Source organism: Canis lupus, chromosome 15 (genome assembly GCF_048164855.1).
Source record: "Canis lupus baileyi chromosome 15, mCanLup2.hap1, whole genome shotgun sequence".
Lineage (NCBI taxonomy): Eukaryota > Metazoa > Chordata > Mammalia > Carnivora > Canidae > Canis > Canis lupus.
Genome location: NC_132852.1, coordinates 59049853 through 59071359, shown reverse-complemented (window position 1 = coordinate 59071359; position 21507 = coordinate 59049853). Strand labels below are relative to the sequence as shown.

Below are 21507 nucleotides of genomic sequence, written 5' to 3'. Positions count from 1 at the left end.
CACGATGACCTAACAACTGAGCATGTACATTCTCGCATCAGATTTTGGAGTTGGGGGTCCTGGCTGTGGCACCAGGGCAATGGCTTCTCAGCTCCCCTGATGCAGCAGGTATAATTGACCGATGGATTTACCAACTACATTAGCACCTGGGCCTCCCTTCCCAATCTGGGCATGGCAGGCCTGTCCTTGCCATAATGTCCCACAACTACACTGCTGTCTAGGAGTTTCCCTACAACTCCCCTTCCTTTCTTTCCTGTGCTAGATCAGATCCATTGATCTGAGACTTTCCCAGACTCCTCCAATTCTTGCATTTTGTTGTTGTTGTTGTTGTTGTTCCCACGCAAACACCGTAAATCTCTTCCACACCAATCCTGTCTTGGCATCTGCCTTTTGGAGGACCTGAACTAACATACCAGTTCTGCTATATACTAGCTCTGTGACCTTGGGCATTGCTTTGCCTCAGTCTCCCTGTGTGTTAAAGGCTGTAGTAATGCCCATCTCATAGGATCTTTGTGAATTATTTTTTATGCTTCTCTCAGTACTGGCAAAACACTTAGCACACATTAGATGCTGAAAAAATATTTATTGGATGACTTAAAAATAAAAGAAGTTCACAATGATCAATTAAATAGGTAAACCGATGAAATGTAAAATACTCTAGGCTAAATTGTGAGCTGGTACAAAACTGGGTCAAACCAGTTTATCCTTGGCATGAAGTTATTATCCCCATCTATATTTTCCATCACTCTGCAGTCTCTGCCTTCAGCAAAGCCACCAGAAAAACAAAATCATAACTAAAGTCATTATTCAGAGACTTGTATGTCCTCCTGGATCAAAACTTGGTCTACACAGGGTAGTTTATTTTTTCACTTTCTTTCCTTAATTATTTTGAAATCAATGCCTTTTTTTTGCAAGCTGCAATTAATATCCATTTATTGTTCCACTTGCTTCCCTTGTCAGTGATGTGCTGGTGTGTTTCCCCTCAGACTTGATTCATTACTTTTTCGCTTTGTCTGCATAAATTTAGCTCCTTCAACAGTTCAACTTGAAATTCTCATTCTCTTAACATATTGTTGTCAACCTAAAGTTTTTCCCTTTTTATCATATTCTCAAACCTTTTTGCTTCTAAATTTACACTGTTTTGGGGACTGAATCTGAAAGCAAGACCTCATGATCAAACCATACATTCTCATCCTACTTTGTACAATTGATGTGCACTTTAATAGACTTGTTTTCATTTTGAAAATGACATGCTGATGCAGCAACAAAGCAGAAATGCACTGTGTCATCTACATAGTAAATTGCTCCAAGATCACTGTAGCAGGAAGAGTTGCTGAAAGGTTTTATTTTTTCCTGTGAATTTTTTAGCTTCTAACTGTTGAAGTGGCTGCACTGAAAGGCTTTCTAATTTCTTGGATAATACCTTTGGAAACCAGTTTCTATCAGTGGGCTGTTTAGCATCAAAAATTCCATGAGCATGAATTCCTAGAGGTATCTATACCATATACAGTTGGTGGCTTGGGAAATACTCCAAATGATAGTGACTCTGTGTGTGTGTGTATTTTTTTTAACTTCACTTACTTTGCCATTAGTGGCAAATACTTTTTTACAATATCAAAACATTACAAAATTTATTTTATTAAAGAGTGGTGCCAGAGTTACTTAATTGACAGTTTTTTTTGTTGTTGTTGTTGTTTTTTTTTACCAAGTTATGGTCCCAGCTCGGTCCTGATGTGAAGAGAGTTTCAGTAATACAGATTTGAGGCTGAACTACTCCATCCTGAGCAACTTCTTATGTAAGGCTACCTCTCAACTCCTCTCCTTAGTCATACAGACTTAATAAAGAACTATACTTCTGGAAATGATAACAAATCATAAATTGTCAGTATGCATAATTATGGTCCCAAAAGATGCACGATATAGCAAATGTATTTGTGGCTTTAAGTGGCTGCCATCAAGTTGCCTTGGATACAGTGTGAGCCAAACAGACAGGAATGCTGGGAGTACAGTTGCAACTGGTACAAATGACTCTTTACTGGAATTGGTGCTCAAATTGAAAATACCACAAAGGAGGATGAGGCAGGGAAGATTCACGCTATGCCAAAAGTAACTTTTTTTTTTTTTTTTAATGGAAAGCCTTGGTTGGGAATTCATTCTGATTACATGAAACTCATCCGATTACTTGATTCAGGTAAATTTCTTGCTTTCAAGTTTCCCTAGTTCCATTTTAAATCTACGGTAGTCATCACAGCTAGGCGTGGCATTCCCATGGTTTGCCAGGTAATATTTTTTTCTTTTTTTTTCCTTTTAAAAAAATTTAAAAATAGCTTTATTGAGATATAATTCACATGCCAAAACATGATTTAAAGTATATAATTCAGTGGATTTTAATATATTCACAGAGTTGTGTGGCCATTGCAATTTTGTTGTATTTTTTTCTTTTCAGATTTTTTACTTAAATTCTAGTTAACATACAGTTCAATACTGGTTTCAGTGATACAATGGAATATTACTCAGCTATTAGAAATGACAAATACCCACCATTTGCTTCAACGTGGATGGAACTGGAGGGTATTATGCTGAGTGAAGTAAGTCAGTCGGAGAAGGACAAACATTTTATGTTCTCATTCATTTGGGGGATATAAATAATAGTGAAAGGGAATATAAGGGAAGGGAGAAGAAATGTGTGGGAAATATCAGAAAGGGAGACAGAAGGTAATATTTTTTTCTAATGGTGGGTAGGCCAAAAGGATGGTGCCAATTTCCAAATTTGCCTTGAAGTGGTTTGCTGAAAGACAGTCTCTCTGTATCTGCATTCCCACAGAGTTCCATACTGGATACCTCCTATCCTTCATGTTTTAATTTATATGCTACTTTTTGAAATTTCTTCTGGATTCTGTCGACTGGGCCAGGTGTCTCAGTCATGGCCTCCCTTGGTATTTGGGAAATTCATCTCTTATTGTACTTGTGATGTTATAATGTACCTGCTGCTTTAATTGTCTTGTTGTCCCAAGTGGAATGCAAACTCTCGATGTTGGTGGCTAAGCCTTGGTCAGTTTGTATCATCAGCCTTTGTGAAGGATGAAGTCGGCATATGGTAGCCATTCGGTAGGTTTGCTGAATGCCCTAAGCAAATGAACAACCATGGATTCTCATCTATAATCTTATTTTGTATTCATTTATGCATGGTTTCTCTGTCCCTTTACACTATGAAGCATATAAAGGTATGGGGTAGATCTTATATATCTTCACATCCTTTACAGCCTCTACTATAAAGTAGATGCCTAAGTATTGGCTGAAAGAATGGGCTGATGACTCAGTAGTCACTGTTGTGTTGGAAAGGCACTGGTCTAAATTCAAAAGGCTGTATTTCTGGTCCCTGCTCTGACAGAAACTCTCTGTCTTCGGGATTAAAAATTCAGTTCTTTCTTGCAGAACAGGGCTTTTTTGATTAGATGAGGTGCAAATCCTTTTTTTTTTTTTAATTTCTTTTTATTGGAGTTCAATTTGCCAACATATAGCATAACACTCAGTGCTCATCCCATCAAATGCCCCCCTCAGTGCCTGTCACCCAGTCACCCCCACCCCCTTCCCACCTCCCTTTCCACCACCCCTTGTTCCTTTCCCAGTTAGGAGTCTCTCATGTTCTGTCTCCCTCTCTGATATTTCCCACTCATTTTCTGTTAGAGGAAGCGTGGTTGACAGAGAAGGGAACATATAAGGGTAGCTAGTGGGTGATGTTAAGGTAGAGTTCAGATTAACAGACTAGTGAAAACAGTTGTGATCAGCATTCTCTGCCTGAGAGAAATCTACAAGGAAGCAAGCAATGGGTCCCTCACAGACTCTTACCCCAAATTGACCCTTGAAATTCTGTCATCATCTTAAAGATGGTTTGATTCTAGAGATAAATACAGGGTTTTCATTCAGGCTGAGTATATGAACTTTATATTCTTATGGAAAGTTCTCAAGTATTAAAGCCGCCTTATGGCAACTTAAAAATAAATCCAATTTGCTTTATATATATTATATACCTGCATACATATTTGAATATATATTTATTTTTTAAAGATTTTATTTATTTACTTATGAGAGACATAGAGAGAGAGACAGAGACAAAGGCAGAGGGAGAAGCAGACTCCCTACAGGAAGCCTGATGTGGGACTCGATGCCAGGACCCTGGGATTGCTGAGCCGAAGGCAGACACTCAACCACTAAGCCACCCAGGCATCCCTAATATATATTTATTATATTCAAATATATAGTTTGGAATATGTAGAGAGAGATAAACTTTTATTGTGTAATGTACAAAGTTTATCTTAATAATTATGTTATAACCATTACTATAGGCAATGTTTGCCATCTACTTTTACTTTTCATGATTTCCATTTAAACTTACTTTATTCTTGATAATAAACCCTTTTGTATTAAGACGTTCTGTTAATACAGTGAAACCAGCCATCAAACCAAGATAAGATTGAAAGAGTTTAGACTTTACCATGTGGAAGCCCATTATCAAGAATGATATCAAGAAAGACAGCAAGATAATGATATCTGAACTCTAAAAGTGTATTTTTTTTTAAAATTGGCATTAAGACAAGTCATCTTAGAATATCTTATCCTCTGTTTTCAAATAGCTCCCTGGAGAAAATAAATATTACCTTCTTAGGAGAAATCTTCCAGACCTGCATTGTTGGCTGCGATGCAGAAACTGTGACTTTTTTTTTTTAATCATCTCTTGATCTTGTCAGCACATCATTAATTTGCTATTAAACTACCTGCTTTACGAAGTTTATTTTGTAGCACGGCATGGTTCTTTCTCTCTTTAGTGATCTCATGAGACAACAAATTACTATGTAAGATAACGAATGACTAAAACTTGGCAGATATAATATTTCTGTTGTTTTCCCTGCTTCCATTGAGATGCTGTCAATCCCTAACAGTGTTATCAACAGATGGCTAATTGTTACAAAGCTATGTATTGTTAATGCAGAAACTTGCCTACTTCTTGGTAACATATGGTTTTAAAAATAATCTTATAGCATTTCTAAACCCAGGACCACTTCTAAAACTTCTAATTTGTGATTTTACATTTTGTTTTATACTCTATTCAGGAATGAAATTTGGTTTTTGAAGAGAGAAGTTGGATGCAACCCCATGTAGCAGTTTTCTAGCGTTGCCATAACAAATGACCTAAGTTGCCTCGGTGGTTTAGAATAACAAAAGTTTATTTGCTCCTTATTCTGGGGTCAAAAGTCTGAAATCAAGGTGTCAGCAGGGCCATGCTTTGTCTGAATGCTCTAGGGGAGAGTCTTTCCTTGCCTTTCTTTCCTCCTGGTGGGTACAAGCAATCCTTGGTGATCCTTGTCTTATAGCCACGATGCTCTGCTCTCTGCCTTTGTCCTCACATAATTGTTCTCCCAGAGCGTCTGTCTGAATTTCCCTCTTGTAAGGACACCAGTCACGGGGTCAGGCCCATCCTGTTCCAGAATGACCTCAACTTGACTTGATTACATCTGCAATTTTCAAATAAAGTCACATTCACAGGTTCCAGGGATGTGGAGTTCAACATATCTTTTTAGGGAGATGCAATTTACCCTATACATCCAGGAACTTGTTAAAAATATCTCAATAATACCTAGTGTTTTTTTTGTTTTTTGGTTTTTTTTTTTTTTTTTTTTGTTTTGTTTTGTTTTTGGTGGAGCTCTTAGGCTCTAAGGAAACAAAAGCATCAACAATAGAAAGCCCAACCTTTCCATGTTGGAAGTATTTTCACTTTGATTAATGTCTATTCTTTGTCCTTGAGAGCAATACCTTGTCCAGTTCAACATATGTGGGTCAGGAATGAGTGCAAAGCTGATGTTTTCAAATATTATATTGTGTAGTTAGAACTGGAAAGATTTCTCAGAGTACCATCTCTGAAGGGATTTAGTATTGTCCATGTCCTTGTGCTGACTTGTGTGACTTAAATGTTAATAACAGGTACAATAACTGCCTGCAACAGCAAGTCTCTCTTGCTCAAGTATAATTTGTATGAGAGATGTACATTAATGTTAAGGATTCACGAATTTTTCTAGTGCTTTATCTGGCTTAACAAAGTTTTATTGCATTGTGTCGGAGTTCTATGTCTGAGCTTTAGCTTCTAAATGAGAGGTGGGCTTTAGCTTCTAGAGGCAGATATCCATGGCAATCCTTAGCATTCCTGCTCTCAATTAACATCAAGCATCAATAGAAAGCAGACCTCCTTTCCATAATGTCAAATTCTTGGCTATTTGTTGTCTAGCAAATCCAAATCTTACAAAACCAGCTCTGCCCAATAATCTAGTTGCCATAGCCATCAGGTTCCTTTAGATAAAAGAATTGGTGAGAATTTTGAGTCACAGACTAACTTTGTGAAAATGTGAAAGAAAGATTGTCAAATTGAGTGCACAGCATTTGGAACCTTTTGCAAACAGCAATGTAACATGCAACATTCAGGTGTTCAGGTACCTGGATCTATAACCTTAAAGGATAATAGCAAGAATCCATTTTAAGAGTGAAATTCAAAAATAAAATTAACACTGATCTTATACAGAAAGAGATGTAATAATCCCGTATAGTAGAAATAAAATTACTCAGTTCAGCTCATGTCAAAAAATATAGGAAACATCCTTCTTGACCTTTACGTATTTTTATTATGGCTGCAGGCTTTAAGTGAATTAACCAAGATAAAGAGTGATGACAAATATACTAAACCATTCAGTGAGTCCTCCGGTTGGCCAACCACTTTTGAAGTCCTTCTTAGAAGGGAGATCCTCAAGGAGTTGGTCTGGCCTAAATCCCAGGCCTTGGCTTTTTTTTTTTTTTTTTTTTTTTAAGGTATTCAGGTGATTCAAATATGAAGTAAAGGTTAAGAGCCATGTCTAAACAGGAAGTAGCAGAGTGGGCCATGTCTAAACAGGAGGGAGCAGAGTGGGCCAGTTGAGGAATGGAGACATGTGCCATGTTGTGCCTTGATGTATCAAGAAAAGCACTTATCTTGATGATCCAGGTGGTTTCTTGGACCTAAAACTATCAAGCAGAGTTTAGATATTGGGGCAGATAAAGCAATTCTTTATTTAGGTCAGGAGAGCCTCTCCCCGGGAATTTAGATTGGAGAGCCAGTTTCATTCCTGTGGCAGCTTCAGAATCCATGTGGAAATAGTCAGGCCTTTGTTAGAAAAGGAACATGTTCAAATCAACATGGGAAGAACTGCTTTTCAAACATCCAGAGACCCAATCAGTGGGTCATCACCAGACTATAAGTGTTAAGATTTTTGGAGGGCTAGGCATTGGTAGAAATTTCATTTTTTTTATACTTTTCTTTCCAGGGAAGGTCAGGTCATGCAGCAATAGAAAAGGAGGTGGTAAAAGAGGATTTTTACATTGTACTTTGAATAGTTAATGTTAATCGAAGCCAAAAAGGACATAAAAGCTTTAAGCAAGCAACTTTTGGGGAGAAGCATTAAGCAAAGATGCTAATGAGAACTTTAAAATCCTCAGTTTTGGAAGGAACAGGCACCCGGCAGCATGGTGGATTTTGAAGGAAGATTTCTTCCACTTATGTTCAGGTTTATAAGCCACGAAGGGATACAAATGGGCCTAGACCAGTCAGCCTCCAGGGCAGTTGAAAGCCAGAAGATTTTCTCTTTCTCCCACTGTTTTTAGTTCATTTCTTTTCCCCCAGACTCAGTCAAGTCTATACCAGGACCTGCACCTGCCAACAAGAATGTAAGTCTGTTTACATCACTCTCTACTACAGTGTGTCTTAATAGCAATATGATGTGAGCCACATACGCAATCTATGGTTCTCCAGCAGTCACATTACAAAAGCAAAAAGATACAGGTAAATTTTTAAAAAATTAATTTTAATTTTTTCCTTAACCTCATGTATTCAAAATGACTTAGCAACATGTATCCAATGTAAACAATTAATGAACCATTTAAGGTCCTCTTTTTTTTGGACGACTGAAATCTTGTATATACTTTATACTTAGCATATTTCTTAATTTGGCCCTTTCGTTTTTAATGGGAAAGAGTTAATACTTAGATTCCATACAATTTACAGTTGAAAAGGTAGATTCATATACCAGTGTGGTTTCAAATAAACTTAAAAGTCTTCCAATAAGTGAACTGAGTGTCAATTTTAATTAATTAATTAGTTAATTAATTATTTTCTCTTGTTTTTAAAGATTAATTAATTTATTTTAGAGAGAGAGAGAGGGAGCAAGTGAGTGTGAGGTGGGGTGGGGGAGGGGAGAAGGAGAGAATCTCAAGTAGATTCTGACTCGAGGCTTGATCTCATGGCCCTGAGATCACAACCTAAGATGAAAGAGTCAGATGCTCAACCAACTGAGCTACCCGGATGCCCACAGAGTATCAGTTTTTAAATTTGAATTTAAATTAATTAAAATAAAATAAAATAAAAAAAAGAATTCCTTTGTCACAACAAGCACATTTTGAGTAGTCAAAGTTACATGTGGCGAGCAGCTACCGTATTGGACTCCTAGGCGGTAACTGTCAAGATGGTACTGTGTATCTGGTCCTGAGAGCATAACAACTCAACACAGGAGCAGCTGGGCATTTTTATATTTTCTAAATGTTGAGGGTATGCAGTCAGTGCTATGACCCTTTTATGTGTCTTATTAAAAAGCAGGACTTTAAGGGGCTATCCTCCTAGAGAAACACAACCTAACTGAAGTTTTGATTTCTATTTGACCCTTGTGTCTCTTTTTCAGTTGGTTTCACACTGAGGGTACAGAGTAGTATGATGAATTATCAACCTCTAAATCCTTATAAAGTTAAAAAAATACACTACAGCTTCTGCTTTCAAAAAACAAGTAATCTTCAATACATTTACCATTTCTCTGCACATGTAATTTATACTGTTAGGCTTCAAGGCAAAATGGGGCAACCCTTCTTCATTCATACTCCACTTTCTCTCAGTAAAAGGAATTATATTCATATTTTATGAATCGTAAACATAAGAATTAGTGGGTAAAATAGCCAAATTGATCTGGGGGGTAGGGATACAAGCTGTCAACACATAAACATCTTGCATAGTGTGTGTAATGGATCTAATATTACCTTTGATTTTCCATTTGCTCTGAATTTCAACTGCCATTTGCAAAACAGTAAGTCACTTCTTCTTCAAGACTGTTTTAGATTTTCCAAAAGTAGTACCCATGGTCTTATAATAGGATTACTAAAACTTTGCAACTCAATCACTTGTAAGCATAAATGTGTTCAATAGTATCATGGTAAAATGTATAGGGAACAGTGTTTTGAGCCACTGGTATCTGGAAGCACTTTGTATAACCAGATGCTTAATCCATGCGTATCTGAATTAACCATAAAATAGAAATAGAAAGACATATTCAAAGAGCTAAAGCTTAGTATTTATAGACCACCAACTCAAACCAATAGCTCGTATAGCATGTTAAACTTTATGGCAACAGATCCATCCAGAAAAAAATCATATTAGATTGCAGATCATGGAACTATTGTGCCGAACCAGTTCTGAGTGCTCACAGTGCAAAGCAGCTTAATTAACACTCTTCAAGGGGAAATACCACATATACTGAAGCTTCTAATTTGGATTCCACTACTTTAGAATTTGTGAAAATTCAGAGGAGGATTGGGTCGAATTTTACTTGAGATTTGTTAAGAGAATAAATAAGCAGGATTTTAAAAGCAGTGGTTAAGCTACTCAAGAAAACAAGCTATTGTTAAGGATTTAAAGCACATTACTTTCTGGTAATGTACAAATGAGTTGTCTCTATGCTTTAAAATAGGCCCTTTAAGACATTTCCTTAGTAACAGTTCTCATCATGTTTTTGAATTAAGCCTACAGTTGAAGTCCACAAACCCGCATTTCTTTCAAAATAGTACTTTGGCGGTTCCTAATTTAGACTTGCCTTCCTCCCCAATTAATCTTCACTAGTGAGTTATGATTGAATATAAATGGAGAATGACAGTTCTAGAAAGTGGCAGTGCTGCTCAGGTACTTCAAAAAAATAAGTGACATTAGTGGACAAGGAATGGAAAGAAAAGGCAAGGTGTCTCAGCCTTACCACCATCTGTGGCTCATAAAGGCACTTTAATGACAAGTCCTTTCTTCCTGGAGAATTTAAATGTGACACATGAAGTACAATGCTCCATCTGTAGCCAACTTTTTATTTTTTCCTGGTTCTACTTGAATGTCAGCATAAAGTGATGATAGGTGGAGGAGGAAAAGGAAAATAAAAGCAGAAAGAAGATGACAGCAGCAAATCCCAGTCTCATGATTTAGCACCCCCAATGCCTACATTTCAATAAAAAATTACTCATCATACCAAGACCCAGGAAGATCTCAAAACACATGAAAAAAATCAATGAATGGGAACACTGAGATGGGCAGAGATGTTAGAATTATCTGGAAAGGATTTTAAAGCAGCCATTCTAAAAATGCTTCAATGAGCAATTACAAACATGCTTGAAATCAATGGACAATAGAAAGTCTTGGGGAACCTGGTGGCTCAGTCGGGTAAGCATCTGTTGTCTGCTCAGGTCATGATCCTGGGGTCCCGGGATTGAGCCCCATGTCAGGCTCCCTGCTCAGGGGGGAGTCTGCTTCTCCCTGTCCCTCTGCCCCTGTCCCCGCTCATTCTCTCTCTCTCTCACTCTCTTTTTTTCAAATCAATCAATCTTAAAAAGAAAAAGAAAACAGAGTCTCAGCAAAAACAAAAACGAAAAAAACAAACCAAGAATTAAAAGTGTAATCCATAAGAAAGCCATCATGCAGGCTACTCACTCTCAATATTAGAGCATTAAAATTTTAATGTATCTGGCATTCTGTTAAGAGGCAATAGTAAGACAACTTTTAGAGAAAGAAGTGTAGTTATGTGTTCTGTTCCATCTAATGATGTTGCAAAATTGCTCACAGAGTGAGGAGTCATAACTTTTCAAAACATCTCAATAAATGTTTGAAATGACACAGAACATTTCTCATTCATACCTTCTTTGTAATTTCAGTTTGCAAATGGGAAGAAGACATAGATACTGATAAGAAGACACCAGTTACTGGTGTGAAAGACAATAGGTAAGGTTGTGGGGACAGAACCCTGAGAACTGGTGACCAGTGTGGACAGCACTACTCTGTTGCATTAGCTAATTGAGCTGGTTCAGCCACTGGATTCCAACCTGCTAACCAGGTGAGTTTCTACATGCATTTCTTCACCCTGGAGTTCTTGGCATTAGCAAAGACTGAAACAAAAGATCAAGATAAAGATCTTGACGTGGACTTTTCAAGAAACCCTGCTTTAGGCCCCCAATCAGGATCCAAGGTACCTCCACTATGCGCATTTGCAGTCATGCTACACCAAGGAAGACAGCGATTGATCATTTCAACGTTGAAGATACTATTTTCAGGAAAGGCTTAAAGTGTCCTTGGTACACTCTCTTAGAAAGCCAGGGAAATCTTATATTACTTTTGAAGGATTTTTGTTAAAAAGCAATGGAAAACAGAAACATTTCTTTATGTTTAAGTAAGGATTAATTTTTATTTTTTATTTTTTTTAATTTTTATTTATTTATGATAGTCACAGAGAGAGGGAGAGAGAGAGAGAGGGAGAGAGAGAGAGGCAGAGACATAGGCAGAGGGAGAAGCAGGCTCCATGCACCGGGAGCCCGATGTGGGATTCGATCCCGGGTCTCCAGAATCGCGCCCCGGGCCAAAGGCAGGCGCCAAACCGTTGCGCCACCCAGGGATCCCAATTTTGATTTTTAAAAAAAATATTTTACTTAGTTATTCATAACAGACACAGACATAGGCAGAGGGAGAAGCAGGCTTCATGCAGGGAGGCTGATGCAGGACTCGATCCTAGGACCCTAGGATCACAACCTGAGCCAAAGGCAGATGCCCAACCACTGAGCCACCCAGGTATCCCTTCAATGGTCTTAAAATGTTGCCTCCATCTAGAAAATAGTCTTCCTCAGCATTACCTAATGATTCAGTTATTACCGCAGGGCAAAGTGCCCTGTTGGTTTGATTGTGAAAGTCTTAATCATCGACTCTTCAGTTTTTTGTTTAGGTCCCTGTAAACTGCATGTCCACTGCAAGGCCAAACATGCCCACAGCCAAAGTGTTTGAGTAAAGTGATGACATAACACCTCATTTGCCCTCCTGGCAATGCATATGACCTTCTAATAGAAAGGGGAGGATGGAGGTCCAGAGAGTACAGGTGTGCAAGGGTAGAGAGTAGCTTGCTCAAGAATTGCCCATGCTGACCAAACGGGAGAGAGAAGTACATTTCCTTGGATGTTTCTATTGTGCATCTAGGTGTCCCGTAGATCCTTATCAAAACAAAGATGATTCACTCCAAATTCTCTGGCCCTAATTGATAATGCTGCTGGGTAGGACATTCACCTAATGGCAAGATGGTCTTGGGAGGGGACAAAAGGGAACACAATCTTGATTCCTGTTGAGCAAAACAAAGAATAGAAGAAGAGTCCAGTGAAGCAGATTATATTCTTTCAAAGTTTAAATTCCTTAGTGTTACCTCAAAGATGATTAATTTGTTTTCCTGCTATAAACACTGGTGCTGAAAAATCAAATTACTCAATCTGTTGGTATATTAACATTCATAATTGTGTTTATTGAAACACATGGTCATTTACTTGATGAAAATGTAATATTGGCTTTGAGATATTTTCATCTGTGCAGATTGTCATAATAATCTGACTACATTATAGTAATGGTCACTTTACAAAAATGCAAGTTATAAAATGGCAACAGAATGTTGCTGTTTTATGCCATTTTTTTCAGTAGAATCTCAATGATACACTAAATCAATCATATTTACTATACTTTGAGGAGAAATTTTACTGAATAATTATCATCCTGATTTAATGTACTTTTCAGAAGATTTAGCCGGAGCCTGACATGACGGATGTGATTCACAAACTCTACTATGAAGATGTGTGAGGCTGTTTTCATTCTGATTGTGTTCCTCTTGAAATAGAACAAAATTAAAATTTCTTCCAAACTGGCAACAATACAGTTATTCATTGAAAGGTTTAGTGTTTTGTGTATGAATCATGAATCCTTAAATTCTATGAGTTTGTGTTCCTGGGTACTTAAAGCTCTATGTTTTGATGATTTGGAACCATTTGGGGAAATTAAATATTCAATTATGTATTCTTACCATTAAATAAAGTTTGAGGCCCAGATGCCTTTTAGAATCCAGACAGGGCAAATTTTCAGCAGGAAAGATATTTGAAATGGAATGGAAATACTGAAGCATAAATATAAAAAATAGTTTAAAATTGCTAAAACCATTCTCTTTCTTGGACGTGAGTATACCTATGGCAGTTACAAACTTCAAGGTAACACTATTATTAGTAGAGATATTGCCCTCTGTCCATCTGATAACTGATGCTACTATCGTGTGTATCTGTAACAAGTTGTCTTTATCAAAATTGTACTCAAGATCTAATTGCTTCTGTTTGTTTTCTTCCTCATGGAGGAGAGGGAAAATGCCCTCTCCTAATTACAGGATTGCCACATACTAGCTGCATGACCCGCTGTTTGTTATTTCACCTGGGTGAAAATTTCTTATCAGTAAAATGGGAATAGTCATATAACCACCTCTCATGCTTGTGAACAGCTAATGAGCTCTGCAGGTAAAACGCCAAGCAAGATGTGTGGTGCATGTGAAGTGAGAAAGAAGTGTTTCTTTTCAGTAATAATCAAGGATTCGTGGTAGGTCTGATCCACGTTGGTTGTGTATTATAATTTTTAATTTCAGAATTACTGTCTGATTTCTGATCTAAAATAACCCGTTTTGTTAAATATGTGATGTTTTAATGGTATAAAGGTCGTTGGTTTTAAAAAGGCAGTACCCATCATTATATGGATTAGTAAGAATTTTCTTTATGTTGTCACTGAAGCAAAAAACTTGAAAGTGCACGATTAATCAACACAGAAAAAATCCATTTATACCTCATATTTATTTATGTATGAATACTTCTCTTGTATTCTTCAACATTTCAGATGATTTGAAACACTCTTACTTCAATTTGAGTCGCTCCCATTTGGGACTTCCTCAGTCTCCAATCAAAACCAGGATGATGGCATCTGGTGAAATGCAGGAATAGTTTTAGATGAATTCTTCCAGTTGCATGATGGTTTTTCCCTAAAGTGACCACCATGAACTAACTCTGCCCACATGTCTGGGACCACCCATTCCAATCCTTGAGCAGTGCTTGCATATCCTGTTCCTCATGTTGAAGAGCGAAGAATGTTCATTGCTTTGCAAGATAGGGAGTATAGAACTTTTCTGTCACACACACACAGTCTACGGAAGTTACCACGCTTTGCCCTGAATTGTTAATTGCTTTTGTGCACCGTGTGGCACTAGCCATCTGGGAGATCTCTTTATGACTGAGCTCTCAGCTTCTTTCCCTCACAGTGGGTGCTTGTGAAGCTTTATCTGGTCAGTTCTTACAGGAAGGACATGCCTTATACTCTGACAAATGGCTGAATAAAAAAACAGGAGTTCTGCCAAAGGCTAATATTATCTGTTGACAATTATTTCTTTCAGCATTGTCAAAGATCCAGCTATTCAAAAATAGTAAAAAAAACAAAAACAAACCCAACCTTTTCTGTTATCATTATATAAACTCAGAAAGCGAAGCAAAGAAATAAGACAATTTTTTAGACAATCGGGCAAGAACAATGGCTTCAATTCTTCAATTTGCCTGCTTGCCTTGGTTGTGTAAGACCTTACTTGGAGGTGGGAGGATTGTAAATGGAAATTTACTAAGGTTTTATATTATATTGATTACTTTTAAAAGTAGTATTTTTAGGGGGCAATTTTCTCAAGAAATCTTTGCTGAAGGCTTAATTGAATTTGAAGCCTTAGGCAGTGCTATTTTTATTTATTATACTGTGAGTTCACCTAGACTACACTTGAAAAACTTTGCAAGTAATTTTCTTGAGTTTAAGCCTCTGATAGTCATGGGGTTCATGAAGTCATGGGGCTTAAATCCTGACTGGATACTGGAGAACACTTAGGATTCTTCCTTCCGATCATCCAAGGCAAGAACATCCTGGACAAAGTCCTGGAGATCTATCTGAACGCCTCTTCTCTCTTCCTGTTCTCTGTTCTCACTCATCACTACTCTCCTGGGTTATAGCCGTCATCTGATCCTCATTCCATTCATCTTTTCCACTGTGATCAGAGTGATTTTCCTTAAACACAAATTAGCCCATATTCCTTTCTTACGTAAAATCCCTCAGTTCTTTACAAGAACTTTCAGGATGAAGTTCCAGACTCTTTAGCCTAACACACAAAGCCTTTGTGTAAGACCCGTGTATTACATTTTCCCTCCTCCCTGCTCTACCATCTAAACACTTTTCTCAAGAGCTATATGGAAATGCTTATAGTAAGTCAGATACTCCCTACCTTTATTTTTTATATTTTTTAAAAGATTTTATTTATTCATTCATGAAAGACACACACACACACACACACACACAGAGAGAGAGGCAGAGACATAGGCAGAGGGAGAAGCCGGTTCCCTTAGAGGAGCCTTATGTTAGACTCGATCCCAGGACTCCGGGGATCATGTCCTGGGCTGAAGGCAGATGCTCAACCGCTGAGCCACCCAGGTGCCCACTCCCTGCCTTAGATAGGCTCCTTCCAGCTCCCTAGACTAGTGGGTCTCAACAGCAAGGAAGGATGCATTCCAGGGGATATTTGGCAATGTCAGGAGGCTTTTTGGCAGTCACACTGACATTTCATGAGCAGAGGCCAGGGATGTTAATAACATCCTAAAATGACAGCATAGAGCCTCACAACAAAGAGCTATCCCATCCAGAATGCCAAGGATGAGAAACCCTGCCCTAGACCAACCTTTATGTTTTTTACCCATTTTCTCCCACTCATTAAGACTCCCCTCAGGAGTCTCTAAAAATAATTATTTTGATCCCCCCTTCCATCCTTTATAAGTGCCCTGGAAACCCCACTGCCACCATTCCCACCAGAGCTACTGCTCTCATCTTCTTTCCTCTCCTACAGATTCAAGAATATTTTGGAATACAATCTTTAGAAACTATTACGTACTCAACAAATGTTTATTGATTACACAGATGAATAAAGATAATTAAGGCAAACTGACCTATCCATGAGAGTCAATGACAAAGTGAAGAGGTGGTAACAGGTGTAAGGCCCTTTGGGGTATGTTTACTGATTTCTGCAATGCTTCTGAGTGAGAGCGGTACTTTCATCTGTTTAGAAATTCACAGAGGAAAATTAAGATGTTGTGAAAATAAGTTAATTTTGGAGTGCTATGTACTGGTTTTCCTACAGTTTCTATTTTCTATGTGGACAACAAGACAGCTATGTGAATAATAGACAGCTTCAAGTGTAAGCAATGGGCCCTGCTTCATCCAAGACTAAATATCACTATTCATTTATTTACCATGAGAACCTGAATCTGCCAGGGACCCTGCTGCTATTGGAATGTAACAATGAGCAAAGAGCCCTATGCCTGCCCTCATGAAGCTACAGTCTAGTGGGAATGGCACAAAAAAAAATCTAGTAATGTCATAAACATAGAATTGCGAACAGTGATAATTCCATGTAGAGAAGGAAAGGCATTGGGAGATCTTCTCTAAGACTTGGGAGGGGGCAACTGACCTACTAGAGAGTCAGCAGAGTCTTCCCTGAAGGTACTACTTTGGGGCTGATTTCAGGCTGGGGAAGGAGGTGCAAGGTGAGGAAGGGATTGAACAAGCAGGAGAAGAGTATGCACCAAAGCTGAGGCAGGAGCAGATCTGGCATGTTCCAGGAACGGAGAGAAGACCAGTGGCTACAATAGTGGAGGAAGGGTATGGAGTGGGAAGGCAGGTGGGGCCTTTGAGGGAATGTTCAGTGTAGACTTTGGGCTAAAAGCATCTAGGGGGAACCTTTATGTGTACAGTCCTTCCTACTACAGAAGTTCAAAGTAATGTCATTTGAGGTATACCTTGTAAAAATAAACATAAAAATAGCTATTGGAATGATTAAGTCTTCTTCCCAGATTGCTCTTTAGATTGGACTCTTTCGTAATTGTGTGAGTTTGCTGGGACTACTGTAACAGATTTCCATAAACCTGGTAGTTGAAAGCCATAGAGATGTGTTCTCTCTCGGCTCTGGAGGCTAGAAATCAGAAATCAAGGTGCCAGTAGGGCTGCATTCCCTCTGAAGACACTGGGGGAAAGTGTTCCTTGCCTCGTCTAGCTTTTGGTGGCTCCTGGCGTTCTTTAGATCTTCTTGTGGTCTTCTTCTCAACGTCTTTATATGCCATGTCTCCCTCTCCTTTTTCTTATAATGATAGCAGTCTTTGGATTTAGGGTGGACTCTGAATGCAGGAAAATCTCATCCCAAGATCCCTGACTTAATTGCATTTGCAAAAACCCTATTTCCACATTCACAGGTACTGAGCTTTAAGACTTAGACCTATCTTTCTAGCGGCCATAATTCAAGCTATATAAAACAATGTTAATATTAAAATATTAAAAACAGGTTATTGGACTTGGAAGTTACAGCTACCTTCTTTCTTACAGTATTCACATCAATTTTTCACATCCATTCACAACCACTAAACAGAATAGCAGCTACTGAGGCAAGCATTAGACTGGCTGGTTGTGAGATGTGGGTCTCATCCTGGTCGGGCCACTATATGGTATATGGGCTCTTAGAATGAGGAGTTACACTTGATCTGTCCCTGTTATACCTCTAAACACTTCTTCTATGACTCTCTAACATCATGACTCTAGTTCTGCTCATTTCTCCTAGCCCATGCTGGCTTTAGGGTCTCTTGTCGTCCTGGTCTAAAATATTTGCAATCTTCCCTCTGAGTCAATGAGAACACATCTCTAGTAGGGTCCTCCCTCACCCCAATAGCTGGATGCCTACAGCATGTCCTGGCTGATCAGTTCTAGACTGTGGCTTGCCAAATCCATGAATAGAGACAAATAATTGGGGAACGAAACAGTATGGTATATGGGGTAAGTCTTTTCTTGTCCTCATTAGAGGATCAAGCCTCAGGTGAAGTTAGTTTGATACGTAAAGTTAAAGAAACATGAATTAGTTAGGGTTGTGAGCAAGCAGAGAGCTAGGTCTCTGATTCAGCTAAATTACAATGAAAACAAGCACCTCTGTAGAGTTCAAGATAAACATAGCTCAACAACACTAAGATGTTGTTGAAATAAGCTAAAACCCTTACTAACTAGACAGCAGCATTTTTATTAGCCGGGGTCTGGTATAACATAACATAGATACAGACACAAAACAGAGCATGAGGAATGCCTATTATACTTGTCATAAAAAGTATTTAGAATTCCAACTACTGGTGATGTTAGGTTTTCTATTGAAAGTGGTCATCTCTCCCTGTGTCTGTGCTTGAGTTCATGCAGTCATCAAACTGCTGGAGTTTAATGAGGCCCTCACAGGTGGGAGATGGGTCCTTTCAGCCACTGTAGGGGCCTATGAAAGACCCAGAAATATTAATCTGGCAGTGTACCAAAGGGAAAGAAATAATTGAAAAAGAGGCACAAAGGGAGAAAAAAGACAACTTTTAAAAAGTTGAATTCTGGCAGAATTATGAGGATATTTTCACAACACTCAATATATTTTTAGATGGCTTCCTTCATAGACCCCAACACAAAAATGCATCACAGAAAAGTACAAAAGAGCAATAGTCCTTTTTATGAGATTCTGTTCATAGAAAAAGAAAAAGAAGATTTAGCCAGCAGCACAAATTTGTTCCACCTAGCTCTAAATGGAAATCACTTTCAAAGCAGTTATGGAAAAATTTAGCCAGGTTCCCAAACAATATAACATGTTCAGTGCAAAGGCTGATTCACAGAGCTTCTGCTAGCAAATCATTCTTGTTGCACTAAGAGGGGGCAGGGGTATTGTTCCTGTTAGAGGAAAGCCAGGGAAGAAGGACATGACAGCTGGTATAAGAGTTAAAGAGACTTGATTTATAGATTATATTGACTTGCTATGTGAATGGAAAGAGCAATCCACAGTCAATCTTTCAATTTTTCCTTTGAAGCATCATTCAGATATGGGCCTTCTTCCCCATGATGTCTGACTGTGTCTCTACACAGTCCCTTACTTCTTGTACACCTGCATTGCCACCAGAGCCCCTAGCTCCCCAGCTGGGGTATCAGACACTTATGTGGTGCCTTAACACAAATCCCGTCTCCCTCTGTGCTCTCCACATCGCACAGGACTGGCAGTGTGGGAACATGTTTCCCCAAGTCCCTTGATGCCAGAGTTCCACTTTAGATGCCACTAGCAAGAAGCCCCTATGTGAGATCTGAAGGGTGGGAAAGAGATATATGTATGGGCAGTGGTCTGTAGATGTGTGGGTTTGGGACATGCAAGATTTTGTCATATCCTTTAGAAGTCCCCTTGAGGATGCTGCAGGCAGCTGGGACCACAGGTGGATGTTTCCTGCAATTCCTGGCATGGGGGACAGTGTCTAATTCCATGGCGACCGGTGGAGAAGCTAAGAGACAGTAGTGGTGAGTTATATCAGACTTCCCACCATTTTTCTAAGCATCTAATACCCTACATTAAGTGCCTTTCTCCTTGGAATATGCAGAGTAGATTCTATTTTTCTGACAGATTCAGCTGTTTCCTGATGTCGATTCTCCAGTGCTCAGAAATTACTTAGCACAGCTCCCTGTTTCACAGATAGGGTCCAGGGAGACTAAGAGACTTGCTCAAGGTTGCTCAGCCAGTTAATTAAACAACCAAACCAAGAATCTCTAGAAACTTCCAGGCTGGCACTGATTTCTTCTGTACCATATGTTCTGGATTTGAAGACCATCTCCTAACATTCTTACACCCTTTGATGAACCTCATTTCATCATGTCTGATGTGAGCAGTTAGATCTGTTTTGTGAAAAGCTAAGATACATACCACCACATCCACAGATGTGATACATTGTATCACTTGAAAAATTTGTACTTATTGAAAGATCTCTTTTTGAATTAATTTAAGTATTCTAGATTTTTACAATCGTTTCTTGCACACGCATAAAAAATAAGCACAATAAATTGGTAAGCTGTTTCTGAAACTTGCTTAAGTCTAAACTCACTTGAAGTCTATTTGAGTCACCTTTTGACTCAGCAATTAATGTCCTTTTTTTAAAAAATGGCAAGTTTTAAAATAGAAATCTCTATGCCATCAGCAGATAAGGTTATGTAATAACTCTTAAAAAATACACTACACAACTAAAATTCTTTGGTGCTGGGCTCTTAAATCATTTTGCAATGGCACACAACTTCTTACTTTTGCTTCTAAAATGTTGTTAAACACATCTAATGCACCATTTCACCCTTCCTATCCCCAGACAATTGGTTCCTGGGGATAACAAGAGCGCTTCATTATTTTGTCTGGAATTTTCTTGCAAGATGCTGATAAGGTTTGATGTTTACCTGTTTGTAAGCGATGCTTGCTACATCAAACTGCCACCTGGCTGAAAGTGACCATAAAATGTCATTGCAATTAAGACACATCCCAATTTCAGAATTATTACAATATGAAAAACTGTGTGTCACTAAATTCATGAAGTTCTATTTTAGATTCTATTTCTTCAGTATGTGTGTATTTTCAAGGTATATAATTGTTTTTAGTGTTCCAGAATACAAGTTCAATGGTACATTTTGATATCATTTTTTCTTAAGTGGAAATATATGTCTTGAATATTCATAGTCCCATTGTTTTAAAGCAATCCATTAGTTGTCATTTATTATTAATTTAATGCCTACAGTGCATTACACCTATAACTTTAATTCATGTTTGTTCCTAACAGGCATTCATTATTTTCATACTACCAGGCATGGTTGCATCTGAAGAGATTTTTCATTTTTTTTAAAAGATTTATTTATTTATTGAGGAGGGAGGGGCAAAGGGGGAAGGAGAGAATCCTCAAGCAGATTCCGCCCGAGTGTGGAGCCCAATGTAGAGCTTGATCCCAGGAACCCAAGATCATGACTTGAGCTAAAACTGAGAGACGCCTAACCAACTGAGCCACCCGGGCACCCTGAGATTCCTCATTCTTATGCTTAATGAATTCCTCTACCTTCTTGAAGGCTCAAAGATTTTTTTGGTATTTGTGTATGGACAGCAAGACATACATTCTATTGTTTTATCTTATTTTTATTTAATTTTTTTCATTCTATTGTTTTAATAGAAATGGCAAAATCTTGTTTTGTTTGAGGAAAATAGGTTGGACAAATAAATTTGCTTCCTTAAGGGAATATGCTTGCCATTTCTATTATTCTTCTCAGAAAGTGGGCTTATGTTCTGCTTAATCAAAACCAGTATCAGCTTCTTGAATCTCTGGCTGAGCAGACAATGTGGCCTCATAGTCAACAGGGACTTGGTGACATGAGAGAATCTGTAGGAAATGAAATGACACATAAAGAACATGGCACCTGACAGACAT

General features: G+C 38.4%; 1 protein-coding gene and 1 long non-coding RNA gene across 9 annotated transcripts in view; one reads left to right on the top strand and one right to left on the bottom strand.

The window, feature by feature from the left end:
* Positions 1-21507, bottom strand: part of CNTNAP2 (contactin associated protein 2) — a 1976111-nt gene that overhangs the window by 465945 nt on the left and 1488659 nt on the right. The window lies entirely within an intron of this gene.
* Positions 1989-19565, top strand: LOC140605315 (uncharacterized). 3 transcript variants are annotated; one of them, XR_012008029.1, is made up of 5 exons: positions 1989-2191; positions 7703-7861; positions 11029-11207; positions 13521-13677; positions 19456-19565. It is a non-coding gene; the product is annotated as an uncharacterized lncRNA (long non-coding RNA). The 3 variants fall into 3 exon arrangements; XR_012008028.1 differs by lacking the exon at positions 19456-19565 and adding an exon at positions 14048-14541; XR_012008027.1 differs by lacking the exons at positions 13521-13677; positions 19456-19565 and adding an exon at positions 12917-13050.